Raw genomic sequence first — 6,704 nt, 5'->3', positions numbered from 1 at the left:
GGTGCTATCTCGGCTCACTGCAAGCTCCGCCTCCCAGGTTCATGCCATTCTCCTGCCTCAGCCTCCCGAGTAGCTGGGACTACAGACGCCCGCCACCTCGCCTGGCTATTTTTTTGTATTTTTTAGTAGAGACGGGGTTTCACCGTGTTAGCCAGGATGGTCTCGATCTCCTGACCTCGTGATCCGCCCGTCTCGGCCTCCAAAAGTGCTGGGATTACAGGCTTGAGCCACCGCGCCCGGCCATGAGTTATATTTTTGAATGGTGAGCTTATTTTCATCTGTGTCAACTTTGGTGGCTTGATTGAGTATTTTAAGAGACTTAGAGAACAGTTATGTGAACATGACTTAGTATGGATATTTGGAAATCTGAGGCTGTGGGCCCACTTTTAGCAGGATGTAGATTATGTATGATAAGGTTGGATCTACCTTTTAGTGACTCTTCGAATGTTTGGCAAAGTACATTATTTTATAACACTTTCTGTGCTCTAAATGGGGAGGGAGTTTTTCCCTGTCTGAAGTTAGCATGATTTGGCTAATTAAGTGAATACTCATATTCAGTAGTTAGTACTTTCCTGCTTAACTAGGTATATATATTTATATATACTATATATATATATGTAGAAATTGCTCTTTATTCCACAGAGACATTTATTGAGCATCTGGTTTATGATAGACAAGATCTTTGATACTGGGGATATAGAGGTATTCAAGGCAGTCTCTCCTTTTGGAAAGTTAAATAATAGATGAAACTGAACTTTGTATATGTTATTAAAGATGTGTTAGAGTATCCATATTAAAAGCTTCTGAATGCCCAGGCTTGTTTGTTCATATGCCTTTTAAGAAGTTAAATATTAGGAGCTTCAGCTGAAGGAGAAGGAGGTTAAGTAAGGTGAGCTCTACACCATGGCTGGTACAAAGCTTACTGCCAGCAGATGCACCAGTGATAAAACATCCAGGAAGCAACCGGCTACAGAAGCTGCTTGCAAGAGTGTGCCCTCTGCTGGAGGAGTGAAGAAGCCTCATCATTACAGTCCTGGTACTGTGGCACTCCATGAAGTTAGATATTATCAGGTCCATTGAACTTCTAATTTACAAATTTCCCTTCCAGCGTCTGGTGTGAGAAATTGCTCAAGACTTCACAACAGACCTGTGCTTCCAGAATGCAGCTATTGGTGCTTTGCAGGAGGCAAGTGAGGCCTATCTCGTTGTCCTTTTTGAAGACACCACCCTGTGTGCTCTCCATGCCAAATGTGTAACAATTATGCCAAGACATTTCACTAGCATGCCTCATCTGGGCTGGGCGTAGTGGCTCACACCTGTAATCCCAGCACTCTGGGAGGCCCCAGTGGGTGGATCACTTGAGCCCAGGAGCTTAAGACCAGCCTGGTCAACATGGCGAAACCCCGTCTCTACTAAAAATACAGAAATTAGCCGGGTGTGGTGGTGCACACCTATAGTCCCAGCTACTTGGGAGGCTGAGACAGGAGGGTCACTTGAGCCTGGGAGGTGGAGGTTGCTATGAGCTGAGATCATGCCATTGCACTCTAGCCTGGGTGACAGACCTTGTCAAAAAAAAAAAAAAAAAAAACACCATGGTGGAAAACCATTTCAATATAAAAAACAAAATTCTCTTCTTCTTGTTCTTAGTAGTTCTGAACATTAATTTTTTTTTTTTTCTCATGAGGTCAAAAGGTTCCTAAGTATATGATTGTGAATGGAAAAGTAGGATCAGAAATCAGGTATGGGCAGTTTTTCCATTTTCCTTTGTGTGTGAATTTCTTTTTAGGGACAGTCTTGCTCTGCCGCTGAGGCTGGAGTGCAGTGGCACCATCATATCATACTGCAATCTCAATCTCTTGGGTTCAAGTGATTCTCCTACCTCAGCCTGTTGAGAAGCTGGGATGGACTATAGGTGCATGCCACTGTGCCTGGCCTTTGTGTGAATTTTTAATATAAATGTGGTGGTGTAAAGCATTAATCCGAGTCGATGTTAAATTTCAGCAGTTCAACTTTATGACAATTATAAATAAACCTGTTAAAATTTTCTAGATTTTTTTTTTTTTTTTTGAGATGGAGTCTCGCTCTGTCACCCAGGCTGGAGTGCAGTGACATGATCTCGACTCACTGCAACCTCCGCCTCCCAGGTTCAAGCTATTCTCCTGCCTCAGCCTCCTGAGTAGCTGGGACTACAGGGGCGTGCCACCAGGCCTGCTAATTTTTGTATTTATAGTAGAAACGGGGTTTCGCCATGTTGGCCACGCTGGTCTTGAACTTCTGACCTTGGGTGATCCACCTATCTTGGCCTCCCAAAGTGTTGGGATTTCATTTGGGATTTCAGGCGTGAGCCACTGCACTTGGCCTGGATTTTTTTAAAACAAGCAAATTTCTTATTGACGGCAACTAAATGGTGTTTGTAGCATTTTTATCATTCAGTAGATTCCATCTATTCATGATACTTTTCTGAGTTGTCCTACATGCAAGTATAGTTTTTAATGTTGTCTGTCTTCTGTGCTGTTCCTATAAGTTTGCTATTAAGATACATTAAACTATAAGATGTCTTGAAGTGGATGGAGAAGGAAATGGGGAACTAATATTAGATCACTTCTGCTTTATTAAGTTGAAGCCACTTGGCAATGTGTAAAGAGCCACATGGTAAAGAAAGTTGGAAAAAGAAATGAAGATTGGAATATACTAGAGTCTTGATTAGGAAGGAATAGGGTCATCAAGCATTGCTTGCATCATACTGTGCTTTTTGTTACTTTATGGCCAAATTTGTATGACAATTTTTTTTTTTTTTTAATAGACAGTTTTGCTTTGTTGCCCAGGCTGCAGTGCAGTGGATCTCAGCTCACTGCTGCAACCTCCACCTTCCAGGTTCAAGCGATTCTCTTGTCTCAGCCTCCCGAGCAGCTAAGACTACAGGCCCGCGCCACGATGCCTGGCTGATTTTTTTGTATTTTTAGTAGAGACAGGGTTTCACCATTTTGGCTAAGCTGGTGTTGAACTCCTGACCTCAGGTGATCTACCCGCCTTGGCCTCCCAAAGTGCTGGGTTTACAGGTGTGAGCTACTGTGCCCAGCTGACAAATTTTTAAAAACAGCTTTCTAGATATATAGTTCACACACCCCAGACAATGTGCCCATTTAAAGGGTACGATTCAGTGGTTTTTAGTATGTTCATAGATATGTGCAACCCTCATCATAGTCAATTTTAGAACAATTTCATCACCTCGAAAATATACCTTGTACCCTTTAGTTATTGCCGCCCATCCTTCTATCCTCCCCAGCCCCAAGCAACTGGTAATCTACTTTCTGTTTATAAATATGCTACTCTGTACATTTCATATAAATGGAATCGTAGTATGTGGTCTTTTGTCACTGACTTCTTTCACTTTAACACAGTACTTTCAAGATCAAAACAAGTTGTAGAATATGTAAGTACTTCATTCGTTTTTATGGCTGTGATCTAATTTTCTAAAATGTAAATTTAATTAGGAACTGCTATGACATTGACCCAATCTCATCTCAGTATCTTTACTGAAATGTTTCTGCTTTATTTTAGTCAGTGAAGATATGAATATTTACAATAAGATCTTCAACTTGTTTCCTATATTACATAAAAAAAACAAGATTCTGATTTCATGGATATAGTCTACATATTAAACAAAAGGCTAAATTGGAGATCATGTATCTCAGCATTGCCTTAGCATGCTAATCAAAATACTGTTTTAATAGCAGTGAAAAAGTAATGATGTGGTTTAATTTTGTATTCAGGGTTTATATGCATCCTGACTCTGAGCCACAAATCAGTAAGTTTTCCTACCCTAATTAAATGTTATTCTCAGGCCTCCAGAGCATTAATAGGATTTTCTTTTTTTTTTTTTTTTTTGAGACAGAGTTTCACTTTTGTTGCCCAGGCTAGAGTGCGATGGCACGATCTCGGCTCACTGCAACTTCTGCCTCCCGGGTTCAAGTGATTCTCCTGCCTCAGCCTCCCGAGTAGCTGGGATTACACGTATGCACCACCATGCCCAGCTGATTTTTGTATTTTTAGTAGAGATAGGGTGTCTTCATGTTGGTCAGGCTGGTCTCGAACTCTCGACCTCAGGTGATCCACCTGTGTTGGCCCCCCAAAGTGCTAGAATTACAAGTGTGAGCCACCGTGCCTTGCCAATATTTATTTATATTTTCTTAGTGTCCTTGTACCTACTCATAGCACACTATAGACAAATGAAAATATTTTTTTTCTCAATTATTTGAATCTTCTGTCTCCTCAAAATAAAATAAGTCTGATATGCTGTCTTTACTGATACTATATACTTTTAGTTTCCTGGTTTTATTTCAAAGACTGTTAAATATTTTAATTTTGTTTTGTGGGATAATGTGATACTGTTTCAGTTACTGTAGCTGTGTAACAAACCACCATGAAACTTCGTGGCTTCAAATAATCATTTTAGTATGTGCTTACATTCTGTGGGTCAGGAATTTAGACAGAGGATTATGAAGAGGACTTGTCTCTGCTTCATGTCTTTGGTCTCAGCTGGGAAGACTTACAGGCTGGGGTTGACTCTTCATTTAGGGCCTAGAATCAGTTGGGGTATATTTACATTTGTGCCTGGTGGTTGAGGCTGGCACCTCAGCTGGACTGTTAGTGAGAATGCCTGTACTCTCCATGTGGTCTCTGTGTGGGCTAGTTTGGGCTTCTTGAAAGCATGGTAGCCAGATTCCAAGAGTTAAGCTCAGTAATCACTTTTGGTGCCCACTTTTGGTTGAAGCAGTCAACCAGCTTTGCTTGGGTTCAAGGGGAGGGGATGTGGACTTCACCACCCTATGGGAAGACGTGGGATAGGAAATGTGGCCATGTTATGGACTGGATTGTGTCCTTCAAAAGATATGTTGAAGTCCAGCTATCACAGTACCCTGGCACCTCAGAATGTGACTTTATTTGGAAACAGGTTGTTGCAAATATAATTAGGGAAGACACAGTCACCGGAGGGGAGAATGTCACGTAATCATGGAGGCCGAGATCCAAGTGTTTAAAGTGCTGCAACTACAAACCAAGAAATGTTGGTCATTGCTGGCAAACCACCCAAAGCTAGGAAGAGGCAAGGGAACATTCTTCTTACAGGTTTTAGCGGGAGAATGACCCTTCTGACAACTTGATTTTGGACTTCTACCCTCCAGAATTGTGAGATAATACATTTCTGGTTCTTTTTTTTGTGTGTGTGTGAGATGGAGTCTGGCTCTGTCACCCAGGCTGGAGTGCAGTGGCGTGATATCGGCTCACTGCAACCTCCGCCTCCCAGGTTCAAGCAGTTCTTCTGTCTTAGCCTCCCGAGTAGCTGGGACTACAGGCGCCCACCATCATGCCCAGCTAATTTTTGTATTTTTGGTAGAGATGGAGTTTTGTCATGTTGGCCAGGCTAGTCTGAAACTCCTGATCTCAAGTGATCCACCCGCCTCGGCCTCCCAAAGCACTGGGATTACAGGCGTGAGCCACCATACCCGGCTTATTTCTGTTATTTTAAGCCACCCAGTTTGTGGTACTTTGTAACGGCAGTACTAGGAAACTAAGATAACAATTAGTTTTCTTGCTGCATCTGCAGGGGATTGGTTCCAAGATCACTGCCCTCATACTACCATGGATGCTTAAGTCCTATATATATATAAAATAATGCAGTATTTGTGTATAACATACAAACATCTTCCTGTATACTTTAAAATCATTTCTAGATTACTTATTGATACCTAATACAATGTAAATGCTGTGTAAGTAGTTGTTACACAGTACTGTTTTAAAAAATCTGTATTACTTTTAATTGTATTATTTTGAATATTTTTGATGCGTGATTGGTTTAGAACCTGCAGATGTGGAACCTGCGGACTATATAGGCCATCTTTGGAAAATGCAGACTGTTACAAATGTGTCGTAAAAATTATTCTATAGCTTTCCCCTCATTACTTGTATCGGGTAATAATACATGGTTGTTTTACCCACTTACGCTTTTTTTTAAAAACACTTTTTTTTTGAGACAGAGTCTTGCTCTGCTGCCCAGGCTAGAGAGCAGTGGCATGATCACAGTTCACTACAGCCTTGACCTCTCAGGCTCAAGTGATCCTCCCGCCTCAGCATCCCAAGTAGCTGGGATCACAGACATACGCCACCATGTCTGGCTAATTTTCTTTTTAATTTTTTGTGGAGATAGGGTCTCACTGTGTTGCCCAGGCTGATCTTGAACTGCTGGACACAAGCAGTCCTTCTGCCTTGGCCTCCCAAAGTAGTGGGATTACGGGCATGAGCCACTGTGCCTCGCCCATTTACACTTTTCTATATCCAACAGCAATTTATCAGAAGGGACTATTTTAATAGCCATCAGACTAATTTATATGTTAACTTTTTTCTTTGGCGAATGAGTATAATTTTTTCTGTTTTTTTTTTTTTTTTTTTTTTTTTTTGAGATGGAGTCTAGCTCTGTTGCCAAGGCTGGAGTGCAGTGATGCAGTCTTGGCTCACTGCAGCCTCCGCCTCCTGGGCTCAAGTGATCCTCCCACCTCAGCTTCCCAAGTAGTTGAGACTACAGGTGTGCACCACCACACCCGGCTAATTTTGTATTTTAATAGAAACAGGGTTTCCCCATGATGGTTAGGCTGGTCTCAAACTCCTGACCTCAAGTGATCCACCCGCCTCGGCCTCCCAAAGTTCTG

General features: G+C 41.8%; 1 protein-coding gene and 1 pseudogene across 1 annotated transcript in view; one reads left to right on the top strand and one right to left on the bottom strand.

Annotated features, from left to right (window-relative positions):
* Nucleotides 1-1,023, bottom strand: part of LOC108518750 (cyclin-J pseudogene) — a 7,966-nt pseudogene extending 6,943 nt beyond the window's left edge.
* The window catches only part of EVI5 (ecotropic viral integration site 5), a gene marked incomplete at its 3' end in the record, with an annotated part of 127,504 nt that overhangs the window by 37,192 nt on the left and 83,608 nt on the right, over nt 1-6,704 (top strand). The window lies entirely within an intron of this gene.

Source organism: Rhinopithecus bieti, unplaced genomic scaffold (genome assembly GCF_001698545.2).
Source record: "Rhinopithecus bieti isolate Rb0 unplaced genomic scaffold, ASM169854v2 scaffold_46210, whole genome shotgun sequence".
Taxonomy (NCBI): Eukaryota; Metazoa; Chordata; class Mammalia; order Primates; family Cercopithecidae; genus Rhinopithecus; species Rhinopithecus bieti.
This window is presented reverse-complemented; position numbering and strand designations above follow the sequence as displayed.